Here is a 21,763-nt window from a genome sequence, read left to right as displayed (position 1 = left end):
ATTTCAAATGAATGCACCAAACACAACGACCAGTTCCATATAGATTAGGAGTGCATCCATGCTCCATGCCAAATCACTGTAAACAAATACGAAAAGTCCACAACACTCAGTGCTTGAAGCCATACACAGGACACATCAGGGTTAGAAATTCCATGTTGCTAGATGGGGAAAATCAACTAGATACAATTACCAATTGTGATTAGAAAAATGGACTCTAAACCTTTAATAGCTCAGAGAAAGAATCTCTATGAAAGACCGGTGTTTCAGGATAAGATAAGAAAAGGGGCTTTTCCTACATGCAGTTACTGACTGATCAAATTCTTCCCAGATTCTGCTTAGTCAAGTAAGATCTGCAGGAAGACTATACATCCTTTCACTAAATATCTAATCTTTCCCCATACATTTTTTGAAGTAGACAAACATGATCTCCAATTTGTTACAGTATGCATAAATCTCAACTGATAAATCTGATCTGCAGCGATATGCTGAGATCCCATAGAAAAGGTCTCTGAACCAACTACATCAGATCCATTAACTTGTGGGCCACTACACTTCACCAGGTTGTGATATTTTACATGGTCAAACATAAGTAATAATGGAAATTCTGGGTTCATAAAAAAAAAGGCAAATGTAACAATTTAATAAAAAGGGACAGGGAGTCTATGGGCAAGATAAAGAGAATGTGTTGTTTTGTTGCACCCTATAGTGGCTCCAACATTCAGCTCTACAACCATCATGCCTACTTATCCAGGCTAAGGCAGTATGGGAGGTAGGGACACAAACAGGTACACATGAAAACCAGGTACCAGTCTACAGATGTAGGAGTCCCCAACTTCAATGGGCAGTAACTCAGCCTGGCAAGACTCAGCGGCTCAAAGCTGCCATTCATCTTTAAATTTCATCCTGACAAGGGTAAGGAACCAAAATAAGTTCTTAAACCAATCAGGATTAGGTACTCAGAGGAGAGCTGGGGCTTGGCCATGACACAATTAGCCAGTCAGCCAAATGGCCACCTGAAGCCAAGAGTAGGTCATTACCCAGAGAGAATAAAGATTTTAAAGACAACATCACATCAGCGGCGAGATTAGACCTTGTGGAAATGGGAAATTTCATAAAAGGACCCATTTATTCAATCTCTAATGTGGCACCTGACAGAGATATACATATTACGATTAGGATGGCAATAGGAGCTTTGAAAAAAGAAGAGTATTATAAATACAGTGAAAAACGTATTAACGGTCAACACACATCCCTCACAATTTGAGCCACTTGCGAGCACAAATAAAAAAAGACTTGCGATTCTATAGAGGAAACTGGTCACAGCAGTTACCATGATATAAAGATTACAGTGAAACATGGGTAACCTCTCATACAGATGTTTTTTTGATGACAATCACAAGGCTAGGGGAGTCGACTTCGAATCTGGGGAACCGGGTTCGAGTCTCGCCAATGACGCTAAACATCCTGTGATTCTGGGCAAATCACTTAATCTCCCCGTGCCCAACAAAACTGAATGTGTCCTCATGTAACGCAACTGGTGCTATGTAAAGCGCTCTGATATCCTATACCTTTGTGTCAAGTTTGCGCTATATAAAACTCCATTAAAAAAAAAAAAGGATCTACTAGTAGTACAACCAAAAGGTGAGCACTACAGAAGAGAAACATACTATTTGATTGGTCACAATGAATTAAGTGGAGTTTTCGTTTTTGGGACCACCTATAATGTCTTCCAGCAAGAGGCGTCAGGAGCAACATACTGACAGTTCTTCTAAGGGGGAAACATGCTTGCTCTTACCCAATATGGGGGGGGGGGAACTAACAGTACAATTTTTTGCACAAATAAACTGTTGCATAATACTATAGACAATCTACAAAGATTTCATAATGCAGAGCTTAGAAAATAGAGCTATCCCTCAACGATGGACAGATTTTAGAGACCATGACAGCAGAGTATTGCTACATTGATATTACAGTCTAGAAAAGCATTAGACACCCATAACACTTAGTGATAATTATATCATGAGAAATGATCAATGTCCTTCGAGTCTTGAAATAAGTTCATGACCATCAGGAAAGGCAACGGCCAAGGAAATAAAACCACAACATCAATATTTCCAAAATGGAACTTTCAAATGTTGTAAATGCCCTCCATTTATATCCACATTTTAGCAAAATGATCTATTACACTTGGGTTTAAGACATGCAAGTTTGCATTACATAAATTATGCAAAATATAAGAAATTACACCAGAGCAACATTTTGCAAAATTGTTTGGTGCAGGAAACTGGGGTCAGCAGAAAATATGAGACATTTTTTTCACAAATCAATCTGAGTGGCTCTTAAATTCCAGGTGTGTGTCTGCATTCAATGGAGATACCCCAAAGTTCATTTTGAATAATATGCACTTAATTGTGTAATTTTCCTGATCTATTTCATACTACTGGGGCAAAATTTCCTGATTTTGCAGTGCTATGCATTCGTTTTTTTTGGCTCATTCAATAATTTTTTTATCACAAATATTAACACTATAGAGTGTGCATATTGCTCTCTATCTGCAAAATGTGCACATAATTAGTGCAGAGCAACTTGATATTTCCGCTTACAATCAACCATTGTACCCGTCTAGGAGAAGCAGAATCTCTGCTATTCTCCCAGCGGCCGGCAAAATCTAATCTCTATTGTTTAGTCTATAGTCAGCTAATCAGCAGAGATTATGTACAATTTGACCAGTGGCCTGATAAATAATGTGAAGGAGTTCTTTAACCGGTCATAAAGAAAAAAGGGGCTCCAGACAATGGTAGTGTGGTAAGTGCATGAATTGACCTAAGCGGTTTACAGATGAAAATAACAAAATCGATATAATAAAAACATTTATGTTATTTTAATATTCAAATAAGACAGGTCAGATTCAAACAGGAGCTTCAGGATATGACTCACATGTCGTTCAGGAAGTATTTGGCTGTCAGTAAAGAATACAGAACATGGTGTAAAGCATGCTACATAAAAGTTTAATTCACTCATGACAATACATTGTGTTTCTCGAATGTTGTATGATGTTTTTTTGAGGACTGAGCTCTAGTTGGGCTTTTTATGGAAGGCCTTGTGCTAGCATTAGGTATATTTTGAAGGGGGATTGGGTTTGCTTAGTATCGCAGATCAGGTAACACAGCAGTAGTCAACAAGCAGCAAACAGGGAAAGCAGACAAGTGGTATGTGGGCTCCAGAGGGAGGGACATGCACAGAAGGTAATTGGTGTTTGTTATTCAAACAGTACAGTAGGTTTAGGGCATTGATATTTTATGGTCCTATGCTAACAGTGGTCCCTACAGTCATACTGACATTTTAGTCACCTCTACAATTCATCTCGGGAATGGTAGTTTTGATGTTTAACATGTAAGTGTTTTAAGTGGGCAAGGTCCTGTCTCTACTGAACTAGCATTTCTGTACTTGACGGAGCGGTCTCTGGAAGCCAAACATAATAAAAACTGTGTGACAGGCTTGCAGGATGTATCGGAAAAAAGTTAATTGTGGAGGGGAACTGGGGAAGAAAGCAGTAGGATGAGGTGGATGATAAGTATGAAACTCAAGGTAAAGAGGTGGATCATTAGGAGGGCTATGACGACCAAAGCCGAAAGGGCCAGGACAAGAACCAGGCCCAGGAAGATCTGATCTTAAGGACCAGGGTTACCAATTCCAAAGGAGACCAGAAACAATTAGACGATGACATACAATGAAAAACAGCACAAGGGGCAGGAACAGGGGATCTGACCCCAGTGGACAAGGGATTAGGGAACAGAAGGACAAGAGATAGCAGGAACAGAAGGCCATGGACGATAACAACAAAGCGGGCTATGATGGCCTGTAAGCACCGAAAAGCATCAGAGCGACGAGGCCCACCAGGGCCAGAAGTAGCAGACACAAGTAGACAGACCACAGAAGAAACAGTACCAGTAGACCAATGGAGAGAAGGGCCAGAGACAGGAGGACCAAGACCACAGATATTAGATCAAGGAAGACCAGGGTGCCATAAGCAAAAGGTCCAGGATGACTACAACCAGAATGGACCATGCTAGCAGGACCTGGACACCTTGATTAGAATGACCAGAGGGTTTAGAAAGGCAACAAAGTCTACATCCAGTGGGAGCAGGATCTAAAGATACAGGAGTGTCAGAATCATGGGGATCCTGTTCAATATTCTAGGGTCACCTTCGGCTCTCTGATAGTGGCCAACTTGGTCTTGAAAAATTGTGAATTGTTTTGAAAACGATGGCTTGATATAACATCTGTTTAATATGATTGCCAAAATGCGGGCAAAATACCCATTATTTGAAAGTTTCTAAGGCTACAATTTAGTGGTGTTGAATACACTGGGCCCCAATACAGAGTATCACATGGGCAATTCAAAAGATATAGAGGTGTCCATGGCCTGGAGAGGGCGCGCAATAAGTGTTGTGCCGAATGCGCCAGTTGCCCCACAGGCCTTAGACATAGCAGACTAATATGCGCAATGGAGCTGGGTTGCAAGAACGCTGAATAACACTCATACAGAATCAGTAAGGACTGATTCGTTGAGGTAGCCTGGGTGGGCTACTTTGTCCTGGAAAAGGGCCGGCTTGGGTCCAAATGAAACAAAATGGAATTCTCTGAAAATTATGAACCCTTTAGTTATATGCTTACAGGAAACGTGGTCTTGCAAAGAATTTAAATGGGATGGATATTTTGTTTAGTCTTGCTATGCTAGGTGTTCAGACAGGGGTCAAGCCAGTGGGAGGGGGGGGGGGGTCGATTTTACTTAAAAATTCCATTAACTGGAACCAGAAGGTTTTTTATCACCCCTCAAATCTATGTATATGTGCAAAGTTAGCATGTCTGGAAGAATCTGGCTGGTCCACTTCTTTCCTTGTGCCGAATATGTATGTACCTCCTGGGGAAAAATCTGATCACTTTCTGCGTGAATTTTTCTCTTTTCTTCATGAAATAGTTTTCAGAGAATAACGCTGAATTTAGTCAGTAGGGCTCTATGGAAGGGTTTGGTTACAGTCTTAAGATTCTCTATTAGTTTGGCGAGAGATGCGGCCTCCAGCCAGTCCCTGTCCAGTAATGAGGCAGTCATAGGGAGTGCTTTAGGGAAAAAACCACAGCCTTATTTAACTTGGAATATCCCTCACAGGATTAGAAGCCTAATACTAACCCTGGGCGTAGTTTGCGTAGTAGCTCTACGCGTAGATACGCAAAGGTTACTTCGCACTACACGAACTGCGTTGTGCGCTGTTCGCGATGATTGCACAGTGCTGGATGCTTGTCTGCACTGTGCAATCATTGAAAACGGCATCTTGCACAGTGTGAGCTGTCATTTTCTGCCGCTCGAGTGGATTTTTTCCTCGAGCGGCAGCTTCTCAATGTGGACTTGTAGTTTCTCATCGCGAGCGGTCCCGAGCTTACGCGACCCCTTGCAATGAGAAACCTGACCTCCCCGCGTTGAGAATCTCACCGGAGGTTTATTTTCCTCGCTCGTGATCGGCAACTTTATGTTGCTGATCGCAAACGAGCAAAAAGTCTCGCCAAGATGTCATTTTGCTCACTCGCGGGAGCCAACTTGACGTTATGGACCGCAAGCAAAAGAGGACCGCAAGCAAAAGAGGACCGCAAGCAAAAGAGGACCGCAAGCAAAAAAGGACCGCAAGCAAAAAAGGACCGCAAGCAAAAAAGGACCGCAAGCAAAAAAGGACCGCAAGCAAAAAAGGACCGCAAGCAAAAAAGGACCGCAAGCAAAAAAGGACCGCAAGCAAAAAAGGACCGCAAGCAAAAAAGGACCGCAAGCAAAAAAGGACCGCAAGCAAAAAAGGACCGCAAGCAAAAAAGGACCGCAAGCAAAAAAGGACCGCTACGCGTGTTTGCACTGTGTTACGTGCAATTCGCGTAGTGCGAAGTAACGCGAACTATGCGAGTGTAGCGTAGTGCTTCGCCCAGGCTTACCTAATACTCCTAATGAGATTTAATTTGCTGCCTCTAAGAGATGTTACTGGTATCTGGGATAAAACACCTAGAGAGAAAAGAATTTGTGAATTGTGCCAGTTGCAAATCCAAGATCTTAATCATGTGCCTTTTGTATGCCCAAAACTGTAAAGTGCCAGGCAATTGTTTTAAGGTTTAAAGTATTTTATTTGAAGACAATACAAACAGATGAAAACAGTTGTCTCAAAGGGTCAGTGCCATGGTGTCACTATACAGGAGCGCAACCAGCGTGCAAGGCTCTGCTATTGTGATGTCCATCAGAGCATGGCGCTGTGTGCTTTTCGGCAACAACACCTTAATAACAAACAACCCCGTTCCGAACTCCCCCCATCCCTCTCCCTCCGGGTCCCCCCTGCCCTCCCCCCGTACCGTGCCAAAGTCACCTTCCCGCGTCACCCTTCTCAGTTCGCCCTTCCCTCACTCCCGACCACAATCTCAGACTCATTGATCAGTTGGGGTCGCCGGTGACGTCAATCTCAACAATCGGAGATATCGGGGGCACGTGAGTTCTCTAAATTCTGTTACTAGTAAGGAGTGGAACGGCTGCCACAGGTCATGAAACTTCTCCATCTCTCCCGCCACCATAAGCGACAACTTCTCCATCCCCAGTACATGCCACAACTTGTGCAACCAACCGGTAGTAGAGGGGAGCGTGGTGGTGCGCCAGTGAATGAGTATGTTCTGAACAGCAGAGCCTAGTGCAATCGCTATCTGCCTACCCCTGCGAGATTTTAAGGGGTACATCAGCCCGTTGGGCAAGCCCAACAGGATATACGCTGGGAAGCAAGACAGTTCAATGTCAAAGCGTGAATCGATCTCGTCCAAGACCTCCTTCCAATAGGGGCACAGTAGAGGGCAGTCCCATAGAACATGTGTAAGTGTGCCTATCTGCCCACATTCCCACCAACAAGTGTTCACAATGTTATGGCTCATTTCATGCAGTCTCTCCGGTGTATAATACCAGTACGTGGATATCTTGGTGAACGTTTCGGTGAGTCCGGTGTAATACGCGGAATGTCGTGCCCGGTAGGAAATGTGGTCCCATTCTGTATGACTTAGGGCCCTCCCCAGTTCTCATTCCCAGCGGTCCCGTCCCGGATTATAAATATGAAAGGAGGAAGGCTGCAGGAGCTTATATAGGTCCGAGATGAGTTTCGAGTCGGAGGTACGCGTCACGAGCCACTTCTCATAGGGTGTGAGCTTTCTGTCTGCCGAGTCGCGGACCTGCAGGTGAAGCGCCCAATGACGCACTTGCATATACCGCATCCTTTCGGTCTCGGGTAGGAGGTAGTCTCGCCTGAGATCTTGGAACGAGATGACTCCGTCCGGGCTATATACGTGGAACAGCGCACTGCATTTTGCAGTTCGCCAGTGTGCGAAAGCTCCGGGCTCCATCCCGGGATGGAAGTCTGGGTTCCCAATCAGTGGCGTGAACGGCGAGGGGAAGGTAGTGAGACCATGCACAACATTAGTGGCGTCCCACACTCTCATCGGAACCCGCGTGACGAAGGACGCATACAGATTGGGGGGACGGTGAGACCTGTGCAGGAAGGGCACCTCCTGCAAGGTCCGGCCCGCAAGCGCCAGGTCCTGAAAAAGCCAGTGTTTATCCGACTCCCACCTGCTCCACTCCACGAGATATCGTAGTTGTGCAGCCTGGAAATACTTATGAAGATCCGGTATGCCCAGTCCTCCCGCCTCAGGGGCTAGTGTGGATAAGGCTCTCTTGAGTCGGGGCTTGCGGCCCTGCCAGACGAAGCGTGCAAGGTCCGCTTGCGTCTGTCGGATCCATCCTTTCGGGGGTTGGAGCGGCAGAGTGCGGAATAGATATAGCACCTGCGGTAGAAGTGTCATCTTCACTGCGGCTATTCTGCCCAGCCTAGACAGTGTTCCCTTGTTCCATCGGGCTAACTCCTCTTTGATTTTCTTACCTAAGGCCGCGTAGTTGGTGGTCACCATAGTAAGTAGGGAGGGCGCCAATAGTATGCCCAGGTATGGCACTAGGTCCCTGGACCAGTGCATGGGGAAGAGGCCCTGCAATTCGGTTCTCGTGGCGGCAGTCAGCGAAACGTCAAGGGCCGCAGATTTCCCCATGTTCATCCTGAAGCCAGCTACAGCGGCAAATTCCTCCAGCTCAGTGATACAAGCAGGGAGTGCCCTTTTTGGGTCAGCCAGCGTTAATATAATGTCGTCTGCATAGAGGCTAATGGTATGCGTATATCTCCCCATCCGTATGCCAATCGCATTCGGATTTTGGCGTATTCTTTGGGCAAAGGGCTCCATATAGAGAGAAAAAGAGCAGTGGCGATAATGGGCACCCCTGTCTGGTGCCCCGCTCTATCGCAAACTTCTGAGAGCTACAGCCGTTCACCCGCACTACCGCAGACGGAAACCTGTAGCAGTTAAATACTAGGGTGCGAAATTTCTCCCCTATGCCCACCTTCGACAGAACTTTCTCCAAGTAGGGCCAATGCACCCGGTCGAAGGCCTTCTCCGCGTCGATTGCCAATAGCATCCTCTCCCCGGGGATTCGGGAGGCCTTCTCCAGAATATGAACCACTCTCTTAGTATTGTCCACCGTCTGCCTCCCGGGGATAAACCCCGCTTGGTCCGGGTCTACCAGTCCCGGCAGATGAGGTGCCAGGCGGGCCGCCAGGATCCCAGTGTACAATTTAAGGTCGACGTTCAAAAGGGAAATTGGCCTGTAGGAGCCGCACTGAGTCCGATCCTTCCCCGGCTTGGGGATAACCGACACCGTTGCCTGAAGCAGATCCGGGGGGATAGCTCCAAGCGCGGAGAATGAGTTAAAGAGGCGCAAAAGGAGAGGCGCTAACTCAGGGCAGAACGTTTTATAAAAAAGGGACGTGTAACCGTCGGGGCCCGGAGCTTTCCCATGTTTGAGCCTGGAGATGGCAGTGATCACCTCCTCAATTCGAATGTCCCGTTCCAGATGTTCCGCCTGTTCCGGGGCGAGGGAATGAAGGTCAACCGAGTCTAGATACTCTGCTTCCGCCTGCGCCGAAGGGGGCTCACCCGTATACAGTTCGGCATAGAAGTGGCGGAAGCCCTCTGCTATCTGGGTATCTTCTGTGGCTGTGACCCCAGCGGAGATCGATAGCTCTTTCACCAAGTGTTTTTGATGCGCTACTCATAGCTTGTTCGCCAGGAGTCGGCCGCATCTATCTCCGCCCGTGTAGTATGCATGTTTCAGACGTAACGCAGCGTATTCCGCCCTGTCCATGTCTAACGCTGACAGGAGTTTTCTTGCGGCTTTAAGTTGCTTCCAGACTCTGGGAGCCCCGGTTCTTTGATGGACTTGTTCTAACTCGCACACCTTACTGGTGAGTTCATCCCTCTTTTGCTGCCGGGCCCTGTTCTCCGCCGAGGAGATGGCAATGAACTCACCTCGAAGCACCGCCTTCAGCGCCGCCCAATGTGTCGCCCGGGCGGTGTCGGCGTTATCATTGTGCCTCTGGTAATCGCGAATCGCCTCCTGTATGTGTTTCACCATCGCCTTGTTATGCAAAAGAGTGTCTCTAAGGCGCCACTCCCCACGCGAGGGGGACGTCGGCGGTAGCCGGAAACTGCCCGTAACGGGGGCATGATCCGACAGCGCGAGAACCCCTATGTCCGAAGCTACGGCTAGGTCACATACTGGTCCTGTGACCAGAAGGTGGTCCAGTCTCGCGTAGGTCTTATGTGCGTGCGCGTAATAGGAGTAGTCCCGGGCGGTAGGATGGAGGTGGCACCAGAGATCGCGCAGATCTAGGTCGTCCAGTTGGGCCTTGCCCGACTGCGAGATCTCTCCCGTCTGAGGGTGTCGCTGCGCCGATCTATCCACGGACGAATCGAAGACCATATTCAGGTCCCCTCCTATGATCATGTGTCTATCTGGGGTGGTCGCGATATCCGCCAAGGCCGAGTGAAGGAACCTCTCCTGATGTTCGTTGGGGTTATATATCGAGCCGATGGTAAACACCAGACCCCCCTGTTTAACCCTGTAGGCAAGGAGCCTCCCTCTCTGTTCTGCCACTTTATGTAGGACCTCCTCTCTAAATGTTCTGGACACCAGGATTGCCACCCCTGCCGTCTTGGTGGTGTTGGAGGAGAAAAACTGCGTTGGAAATTTTGGGGACCGCATCCTCTGGCAATCCCTGGCCAAAAGGTGCGTCTCCTGCAAAAGGCAGATATCAGCCTGCGTGTTTTCCAGCAGGGACAACACTGCCCTCCTTTTGACAGGATTATTCAGCCCCTTCACATGAAGTGTGACTACCTTAAGGGCTGTCATAGATGCGGGTAACAGCATAGCTCATTCAGCAAGACACGGTCCAGGAGGGGCAGTGCCAGTGCAAGTAGTGTGTAGAAGTAGAGTACGGTCAGAGAAAGTGCAGCAGCAATATAGTACGGTCCCCGTCCCACCTCCCCCCCCGCCCCCCCCCAACTCCCCTTGAACTTCCCACCAAAACACCCCGTGAACTGTTTCTGGACCGCCCTCCCCCACCCCTCCCTCCCCCTCTCCCCAGCCAACATTCCCCTCATGCAAACAACCGGTAGGCAATTGTTTTTAAAGTCAGTTTTTATTAAATATAATATTAACTCTGCCCAGGAGGCACAATCTTTGGTTCCGTCCCCTCCAAATGAAATGGTTTGTTCTAAGATGTGTTCATTTTTTTTTAAACATGTCTGCCTATTTATTCGGAATTTCTTTTACAGTCTTATGTATTTATAGCACTATTTACACATTTCTCATTATGTCAATAAAAGAAATTTACTGGTTGGATATTTGACTGTATTTTGTATTTTTGCACTATTTGCACACTTCTCAGTCTGTTTGATATAAGAATATCCATAGCAATGTAGAAGGAAGAATTTTGTATTGTATGTATGGTTTGTTTCTTTTTTTTTTTACCTGATGATGTGTTTTTTGTGGACCTCCTTAGGAGTTCCATAATAAAATTAATAAATACATTGGTAATTGGACACCATCAATAAATCAAATCCCACTCTTCCCCAATTTCCATGCCAAACCTTTTGCCAAATGTACCCTCACCTTGCATTGCCGATCCCAGACAGCCCTAAACTCCCCCTCCCCCACCCCCCAAGTGACAGCCTTGTACAGAACTGTCTGCAAGTGGCCCATGGCAGAATAGGACACCCTCCAGTAGAAGGAAATACGAGGCCTTCGCAAAAGACCCATTGTACCCTAATGGGCCACTCTTTTCTCAGAGTTTGTACAACTCACTGGCAATTACAACCTCTCTCCACAGAGGCCCAGCAAATGCTCAACACTGCTGGTAGATTTCACCCGCATTGCAACAGCTTTTTTCTTGTCTCAACACCTTTAATAAAACAAATCCCGCAGTACCCTCCTGAAAAAAACCTCTTCCATCCACCACTTTTCTCCAGTTTCCATGCCAAACCTTTTGTTATGAAAGTTCGACGGCTGCTGAAATGAAAACAACAGTACTTGTCAGGTTTACAATTACCCACACTGTACTTATATGCTAGACTTACATGTTATATATTCCATTGCATATGCCACATTGGCTGTGTATGAAAAAGTGTACTTCTACGATGCTATACTGTGGACTTTACTTTTCTTTTACGTTTCCAAAAATCAATAAACATTTAAAAAAAAGGGGTTGAATGGATATGGCAATCAGCAGATGGAAGCTCAAGATCATAAGAAAGCTCTGAGCCGAAGTGGTGATGGAGGCTCCAAATAGATCATCTGTGTGATGCCGAGCACCAACATAGGCACCCTCGCACCATGGTGCAATGGTTCATGCATTACAAATAGTATTGTCTCTGTGCAGGAAGAACATCTTCCTGCCCAAAAACTATCACTGGAGGCATTTTCCTCTTTCTATGTGGGCTGCAGCATGAAGCATGCATAGAAAGAGGAAGTAATAAGGAGCAATGCAGTTGTTTCTCCTGGTTATGCCTCACTTAGGACGGCATACCATTTTGATGTGATTCCAGTTTTACTCACCTTAGTAAATCTGGGATTACATCAAAATCCATGGATGGATGCATGAGAACGCCCATGCTCCATCCATGAAATGCCTTTTCAACATGACTGGTGCTGCCTTGCATTATGTAGGATTTACTAAGCCATGCCTTGTGGTTTTCTGTGGCTTAGTAAATGCTATTAAGGCCTTGTGTGGCTGTGCTTGATGCAAGAGTGACACAAGCCTGCAGTAAATCTGCCCCATGTGCATAAGACCCCATGTGCGATGTAAGCCTTAGTGCATGAATCAGTGGGGTGCATTTTGCATAAAATGATAGAGAGTAGATAAAGCTTCCTTACTATGTGGGAGTGTATTAACTGTATCCCTGTAGATACAGCGTGGAGACCCAAAACTGAAGTGAGGGAGAATGTGGAAAAGGCTACCTCAAAACTTTTGTAAGGTTATTTACAGCAAAGGGCTGCCTATTAGTTTTTCTTAAGTAATGAAATTGGTCAGACGGTAGAGGTAAGGGGTAGGTCATATGTTTCTCTTAAAGGTGTCAAAGTTTTTAAGCAGGACTGCCCTTTTGTCTGCGCCCGATGAATACTCAGAAAGGCTGATAACACCAGTTGCTGAGATTTCATGTTACATTGTGTCCTTGCTTTAGATACTTCTGTTTGAAGCCAGCAATACCGCTACTGCTGTGAGAGCCATCACCAAGCACAGAGGCTGTGTCTGAGTGACAACCATAAAATGATATTTGAAAGAGAAACATTCAAAGTCAGATCTGAAACCTCAATAGTGGATCCCCATCTGGAAACTGAGCATTAAAGCGGAACTGGGAAAAGATTGATCAGTAGGTCAAATGAACATAGGTAACAAAATGTCTGTTTATTCAGGTCTTACAATATTTGTAATAAAGTCAATAAATAAAAATCTGAGTTTCTTTTTCTTCGGTGTCTTTGAATCCTGTAGTTCTTTCTCTGATTTAGCGGGAAATTCATTCATAACCCAATGATGGTCAGCTCAAATAATTATAGTTCCATTCTTTTGTTTGTGACTTCTCAACAGAATACTTCCTCTTTTCCATCTTTCCACATACTAAAGGTGTTTGATATTTCGGGTAAGTTCTTGTCTGTGGTATCCTCTTTAGCGTTCATTTTTCTCCCCTGGATCTGTTGAGTTAACCAATGCGAAGATGCTGTTCTATATTGATTGCTTTGTTCCTGCTGAAGTCTTAGCAGGCTCTCCTTCTCTGCTACTCATTTGAAACAGATTACATTTTGCTCAGAGTACAAACTTTAAATTAAACCCAATGCTGCATCTCTGTGTCCTTTCACCTGTGATGAAATGATATCCCTGTGAGATTCAATGTTCAGTTGTTGAATGGCATCTGCATACGTCCTCAAAAATATCTATGTATCTTGATCAATCGGATTTCATTCTGTGTCAGTCATCTGAGAAAATCCAGAAGCTACATGACTGCCAGTATGAATATAATCTTTCCTCTGTTCCAGAAGAAAATATTTCAATTTTCCAATGTTACATATCACCTCCTTGGCTTGTGCACTGAAGTCCCCCTAGGGTGGCTCTTCCTATACAGTTCATGCTTACTGCGGATGCTAGAGCTAATCCTAGGGCCTGGTTTCCAGTCTTCACTGTTTTGACTTTAGCATTGAAGAGCAGGGTGATGTCTACGGCCAGGTCTGGCTGTTTCACATCCGCAGAGTACAAACCACCGGACTTTGAAATCCTGTTATCACCTTCGGCACGCACCAATGCCAACTGTCTTATTTTTCAGAAAATAGATGTGTTTATTTCATCAGATGGTGTGGCGTGGAGTGGCATTGTGTGGTTATGGAGAGTTACCACTGATTTACCCTATAGTGCTTCATAGCCTTGTTACCAAATATCGGACCTACAATTTATGTAAACATCTAATGCCTTTGACCCGATGCAGGAGCTTGTTAGAATGTACAGCACTTCTGGGAGAACTGGCTTGTAAATGAGTTTTAGATCATGAGAAGTTAGTGGCAGGGGTGTTGAATTCAATAAAATATCTACTTGTTCATGGGGCAGGTTGCTTCATAGATCTACTGTCCTGTAACAAAATCCACTTGTCCCCTTGGTGCCATGTAGTGTGGCGACAAGTTATGGAAGCAATCTCATTATGTAAGAGCTCTGATATAGCCTCTCAGATAATGCCAGGGCTCACACCATAGTAGTGATTGAATACTTGCAATCCTCTTATGTTGCCACATTTCTTCAGATCTACGTACTGGGGATTAAGGTAGTGAGAAGCAATAGTTCCTGGGTTAGAGTGCCCTTTTGAGTCTGTGCTATCCTACTAACATGCAAGTTTTAAGGGGTTTCAACAACTCTTCTCCAATGTTTTTCCATACTGAGAAATGTTGGAAATGTACTAATGACAATGACAAACGTAAACCTTCTACCAGAGTTAGGAAAAAAGTAGTTGGAGGGAAAGTGAACTTGCAAACACTCAGATTTTTGAATGAATAAATTAACGCATGCACATTTGCTCTTGCTAAAATACAGTTCACAAATATTTTCTAGGAGGACAATTTCTTGTCCTACTTGTGTAAATTCTTGGGAATTCACGAAAGCCCTATAGCTGCACCTAATGCAAGGACATTTACCATGGGTGCACTTTTGAGACTTTCTTTAATAATTGGTCCCCCCCTTTAGTCTGGCTTTGACCATGACCTTTTGCGTTTATTAAAATTCTCTCACGTTCTCTCTGTATCGACTGGCTTCACTGTGATTGACAGCATTTTGCTCTTTCACAAGGAACATATCGGCACACTAGGTAGCTTTGTTCAGTGCTAGTAACTACTGAGGGAGTGTGTGCTGTTTGAGATCAAAAACAATTTTTGCATTTGTCAATGTTTGTTATAAGGCTGAAGGTCTGGCAGCTCCCACATCAATAAGGTTTTACAAAAACCATGCCAAAACAATTCACACGTTGACAAAAGTAAAAGGCTGACCATCAATTTCAGACCTACTGGCTTTGCCAATGCTGGTTTCTTTTTGTTTCCATAATCTTATTGAAACTGGTTACACCGATTTTCCATTATGAATATATTTGGGCAATACTAGTATACATCAACACATGTTACTAAATTTTACTGCAAAGAAATGGTACCTGAAATTTTACAGTAGTTGAGCTAAATGTTTTTTTTCCCTGCTTTCATGTTTTTATGGACATTTTATTTTGAAAGCAAAGAATCATCAATGTTGCTTTCAAGCTTCTGCAAATACTTTCAGAGAGCATTCTGGGAGCATTAAACAGCCTCATATTGCTAAACTTTGAAAATGTGTGTACACATTTTTATACTGTAACTACTGTCAGTAGTGCAGTCAGAGCTTACATTTACTTAGAGCGCTCACCCTAATAATAAAGGCTTTCAATTAATGAACCATGAATACAAGTTTGAACAGCATTAACATATGGACAAAAATAGGACCTTAACTGCAGACAGTGCCCTTCCCTGATTCATAATGTGGGTACTGCAAACTGGCAGACAAAGTGTTTGTGCTGCAGGGGGTTGGACCTACTTGTCCCAAGGACAAAACAAACATGAAAACGTGTTGCCTTTTACCCCAAATAATATGTCCTGGGTGTCTGGCTTTAGGAATTCCACATCCCTGTAGTGGGCAAGAGAGCAACATATATTGTACCGGTTGAGGATGAAAGAAGATGGAGCTGTGTGGCAGCAGTGAAAGAAATAGTACCTGAATCAAGCGTGAGCAGTGGACAGACACCAATCAAGATAAATCAATCTGTGCTAGGTTTCATGCACCACACAAAGTAAAGAAAGTGATGCCTGGAATACACTAGTCAATTATGAGGCAGCAAAGAAGAGTGACAATGATGCCAATTAATGATAAGCAATGGGTGGGCTCCAAGCTCTTTATAGTTAACAATAGCCATCCCACCAGATAGCGCATGTGCTCTCAGCAGGCGAGACATACAAATGGGTAAATCAGAACATAACTGTCATGGGGGAAGAGCAGATGCATAGGTAGGGGATTTAACTTATGTTGGCATGGTTGACCATGAATTTATCAAAATCACAGTGTAATATACTGGGAGAAAATTAATAATTTTAGAAAAATAACAAGCTATCATGGGATCAATTATTACCAGATTAAAAAAATAACAATAAAAGAAGGTGTCTGAGGACAGGCAAGGTACTTTCCAAAATGACAAACTGATACCCCACACAATTCCACCACACTCATTTCCATACCACTCAATTACACTCCATGCCACACAGTTGAAAGCCACACAATCACACACCCTCCACTCTATGTCACACAATTTCATGCCCCGCAATTTCTCTGTGCAACACAATTCCACTCCATTGCACACAATTGCATCTCACACAAAACCATTCTATGCAACAAAATTCCACTCTATAGAATTTCATGCCACTCCACATAATTCCACTCCATGCCACAGAATGTCACTCTACACCACAAAATTCCATGCCATGCCTCACAATTCCATGTCACACCACTCCACACAATTCCACTCCACGATGTTAAAAATTAGGTTATTAGTTAAGAGGGGTGGAAACCCGACAAAAATAATAAACACAATCCATGTTAGGGTGAACAACAGAAGTCACTAAATTAACCAGTGCTTAACCCTCAGGTAGTTTGGCACAAAGCTGTCAGGGTTCAAGTAGATGCAATGTGTAAAATATTTATGGAGTACATAAACAGTGATAACGTGAAAACACAACACAAGAAAAATCAAACCAATTTAGAAAAATAAAAAAGTTATTTTTGATACATAAAATTATACCAGAACAAAAATCATTTTCTTTATAGTCTCTTTCCTAAATTGTCACAGCGATAGGGCTGTCCTTATGGTATGGGGGGTGAGGGGGGTCCAGATAGCGGTGTATTAGCAAATACTCAAATGGATACAAGCGTTAAATTAGAGGGTCTTTCTAGGTCACATGTGTTACTTGACCCAGCCTTAGTTATGCCAGGTCTTTAAAGGCCAAAAGTGCCTTTGTATAGGGTACAGTTGGGAAAAAAACAAGATCATTAGGTGGGCAAATGGCAAATGTTTGCTTAGAGCTTCTGTTAAAAGTTATTTACACAATGCAAAACGTTAAATTAACAGTAAAGTAATATCAACATGAGCATAGTCTCTTCTACTCTCTACATTAGAACCTCATTCATTCCATGCATTGCATTTAAATCGCATAGCTTTAATCATTTTCTGAAATGGTTTACCAAATAATATTGTGCCCAAAGTAAGGCCATTCAACCTCTTACCTGCAAATTATAAAGTTACTTTTCCTGACCGTCCACATCAGTCAGATATGTATAGTAAGCTATACACCAACATGGGCATTATTTTTTAACATTTCATTTGCAAGATGAGTACTCAGCATGCAATCATCAACAGCCATTATTGCCTTTGATCATGTTTTTCATGGTCATTCTAATGAGCTCATGTGGCTCCTCTGCAGTCCTCCAACTTCTTTATGATGCTAATTGTCCTCTGGTTCAGTTATTGGACCAGGGGAGCGGGAATTCAAATACTCGCAGTTCTTGGACAAACTCTCACCTATAATCAGTAGACCACATACTCCTCAGTCACTTTAGACTAGGTTTCTGACCTCTTGGTCGGGGCAGTTTCTCTTCTCTCAGGGTGGTCTAGCCTAATCTAAGTTTATGACTTCCAGATATTGTTCTCTCTCCACTGGTGTTGCAGAGCTGCAAACTGAAGTGTAAAAGAAGTACGAATTGAGGCTCCCTGAGCTGAAACTTAGTGAATCTGGGGGCGCGGAGTGGTACCAAGAACACATTCAAGAACACATTCAGAAAGTGTGCCACCTTCAAAATGAAACTCTTCTGCCAACCGGAGAGGGATAATCCTCGCAACAATTTTCCTCGGCCTCTAATGTTGAAGGAGGTAGTGTGGGGGTGGGAGCAGTGGACAGTTAGTGTGATATGTAATGTGAGGCTGCTGCTTGACAGAAAAGAGTTTGCTCTGCACACAGAATGAATAAGGTCTCCCCAGGGGCTGCTACTTAAAGTATCCTAGGCTAGATGTCTATTCCAACACAGTGATGACATAAGCCAGGCTGCTCTTTACACCGATTTAGGAAACTGCTATTTTGTGATACAATAACTGTGCCATAGACCAGGATGCCATTTACACACTACATGTATTTCCGAACAGATCAACCAGAGTGCATACAGAGAGCAAATGTGAGAGGAAAAGTCATGGAATCCAATCATAGGCGACCTGGGGCCCGATGTAGGTCGGCAAATACCGGTCGGTAACGGCCGGTTTCGGCCGTTACCGACCGGTATTTACAAATGGAGATGTAGGGGCCAAAAAATTACAGATGATATATTTACCGAATCGGTAAAGTTACCGAATCGGTAAAATACTGATTCTGTAAATTTACAGATTCGGTAAATCAATATGTAGGTGGCACTGAAAACAGTGCCACAGGCAAATACCGATTCGTTGTTTACCATGTACTACTATTACATGGTAAATAACGAATTCCAGTGTACATGCACATCTGTGCCATGTGGCACACAGACATGCCCTAAGAGCATGTATGTGTGTCAAATGGCACACGAGCCAGTAACAGGGGTGCAACAGGGTGTCAAAGTGACACCCTGTCCCCCTTGTAAAATCGGTAAATTTACCTATTCGGTAATTACCGAATCGGTATTTGCCATTGATTCCTATGGGCTTCAAGGCCCATAGGAATCAATGGCAAACACCGATTCTGTAATTACAGAATCGGTAAATACCGAATCTTACAGATTCAGTATTTTTTACCGAACAATTACCTACATCTGATTTACCGATTCATGAATACTGAATCGGTAAAATTCGGTATTTATGAATCGGTAAATCTGATTTACCTACATCTGGGCCCAAGTGTTTTCACAGAGGATCAGTAAACTTGTCTCCTGGGATTACGGGTAAAAAGGCCTCTATTTTACAAATACTTCCATGAATGATCAAAATCCCCCTAGCTTGGAACAAACATCTAAGGGTGGGGGTAATTCCTGAATGTACATGGAGTTCAGCAGAACTTGCTACTCTGCTTTTGGAGAGAATTTTCCTGGAAGACCTATAATAACCAAGGACCTAGAGCAAATGGTCAGAAAAATAAAGAGATAGGATAGCAAAGCTAAACACACATTGCAGGATCGTGTCAGACACGAATATTCAACTACTTTTCAGCTTTGACTCTGCACATGAACTCCTCAATTTAATGTTCTCCAATTATAACAAGTGTTTACATTTTTAACAGTATACACCTTATTCCCACCCAGCTTTTATGCAAAGCAATTCTACGACTTTGCAAATACGTTATTGGTCTATGTGTACTGATTGGACCGGTCAGCCTTAGGTTGGTCTTTCCCCAAACATTCTGCCCCGCTTCTCCTATTTTTGCTGAATTCATTTTTGTTGGTTTCACGATTGTGCACACTTTACCACTGCTAACCAGTACTGAAGTGCTTTTGTTTTCTCATTGAAACATGGTAATGTTGGCGTACACCCAATTGGCTCTTTTAATTTACTTGCAAGTCCCTGGTAAAGTGGTGCTACCTGTACCAAGGGCTTGTAAATTAAATGCTTCTAGTGGACCTGCAGCACAAATTGCGCCACTCATTTAAGTAGTCTTTATAAATGTCTTAGGCCTTCCATTGCATCCTGTGTGTGCAGTTTTAAACTGCCATTTCGACCGGTCACAATAAAACTTTTGCCAGGCCTAAACCTTCCTTTTTAATATATTTAAGTTATCCTTTGATTATGCCCTTCATAGCCTATAGGGCATGGTGCATTGTATTTAAAAGGACATGTACTTTTTAGGTTTAAATGTCCTGTCATTCAAAAACCTTACTGCATTTAATAAGTGATCACTTTTGATTGGGAGCTGGTGGGAAAGTCATGTTTGTGTCTGAAGAATTGTAACATAAAATCCTCTTTACTGTTAAAGTCTGATTTTAGGTCACAATTCTGAAAAATGTTCTTGTTCCATTTTCTTGTCTCAACCATTGGGTGCCTTCAGCCCGAATCTAGGTCACATAGCTACATGCAGTTGGTGGCTGTCCTATGTATATTGCTCCCATACAGAAGGTCTGGGTGTTGGGAGGATGGGTATACACCTACCACACTTGCACTTCAAATGCACAAACCAGCTCACATAAATGATTTCAAACTAGCCTATTGTGCCCCCAGAGTGACTGGGGCCAGGTCAGAGAGGCAGGAAATTCCAGACACCTCTTTAGGGAGAAACGCTAGAAGCTTCTCCCACTTCAAAGAGTGCACCAGGTATAAAAAGGGATTCTCAGACCTAATCTTCAGTACACTCCTAGACCTCTGTATAACACATTAGAAGTATGCCCTGCTGCTTGAGGCCTGCCCTGCTTGCTGAGAAGGAAGACTGGACCTGCACCCTTCATCCCAGCCTGAAGTGACTCCAATGTTCAGCTGACTGACCTCCTGTTCTGAGCTACAGGGACATAACAAGCTCCTGAGGCCTCCCTGCATCTGCCCAGCTGGCCTGCTGCCTGGACCTGCAACTGCCGAAGCCCTACCGTTCTCTGCTGGAGTGAGTTCTTGATCCTCAAGATAAGGGACCCATAATGCGGCATCCGTTGAGCTCTTCCTCAAAGAAAATGAGAAACCCTGAAGTTTTGGCTCTTCGTGACAACGGACTGGCCCGCTCATGCCAAGAACTTTCCGCCCACGATAACCGCCAATGCGAAGCTCTGGTGAACCAGACTCTTCATGCTACAGTGAACACCAGTGACAACTGGCAATGTGAGATCTGCACTTCGTCCTACAGCATCAACAGCCTGGTTATTGACCTCCAGCAACAACTGACCGCAACACCCAGGCATCTCTTTGCGCTACAGCAATGTCCATCGGCAAAGCTCTCCCTGCTCCTCACAGCTTCCTCCACCATGAAAGAAAATTTCATGCTGGATTTTAGAAGGTAACTATTTCAGCAGGACTTGTATAAGGACAGGTCTTTGTATTCGACCGAGTAGTCGAACTGAACTTGTGACTTTTCCTTGGTGTCCCCCGATCATATAACCGCAAGAGATGCTCTGTGTTTTTAGGAGATATGCTTACCTGAAACCTTTAAAAAGGAGTATCCCTGGTTCTACTGAGTGGATTGTCGTGATTTTGATGTCAAATCATTTATTACATTTTTCTCTATATTTCTAAATTGGTGTGAGATTTCTCTTGTGGTAATGTCACTTTATTGCGGTTTGTGTGCTGTATAAACACTTTACACATAACCTCTAGGTTAAGCCTGGCTGCTTTTGTGCCAAGTTACCAGAAAGTGAAGCACAGGTTAATTTAGTGACTTTGTGATTTAACTTTGACAAGGATGTTGGATGTTGCTTGAGTAGGATTTCACCCCATCACCAACAACCCAATTTCTCACAGTACTTTATTTCGCTATTCAACACTCCACGATATACTATTCAGTTACACAAAAACTATGCACCTCACCACACTAAACCATTCAGTTCCCCTAAAAAACTAAAATACACTTACCTGCCAGCCGGCTGGCTGGCCGTCAGCCTCTCCTTCATCCTCTTCCTGGCTTCTTCTGTGCAATCAGGAAGCACCTGGGCTCCCAGGCTCCACATAACCAATCACAACGCTGCAATGCAATGGAAGAGGTGTGGCGCATCGGCTACGGTGCCTGACTCCAGACCACAGGAATCACTGTTCGATCCCCGGTGCCAGCGGCAGGTTAGCC

At 44.2% G+C, this 21,763-nt stretch overlaps 1 protein-coding gene and 1 pseudogene across 5 annotated transcripts in view; both read right to left on the bottom strand.

Moving 5' to 3' along the window:
- The window catches only part of FYB2 (FYN binding protein 2), a 571,085-nt gene that overhangs the window by 508,221 nt on the left and 41,101 nt on the right, over positions 1-21,763 (bottom strand). The gene's annotated exons all lie outside the window — the stretch shown is intronic.
- LOC144807868 (syntaxin-18 pseudogene) lies at positions 13,031-14,780 on the bottom strand (annotated as a pseudogene).

The sequence above is a fragment of the Lissotriton helveticus genome, chromosome 1_2 (genome assembly GCF_964261635.1).
Source record: "Lissotriton helveticus chromosome 1_2, aLisHel1.1, whole genome shotgun sequence".
Classification (NCBI taxonomy): Eukaryota; Metazoa; Chordata; class Amphibia; order Caudata; family Salamandridae; genus Lissotriton; species Lissotriton helveticus.
This window is presented reverse-complemented; position numbering and strand designations above follow the sequence as displayed.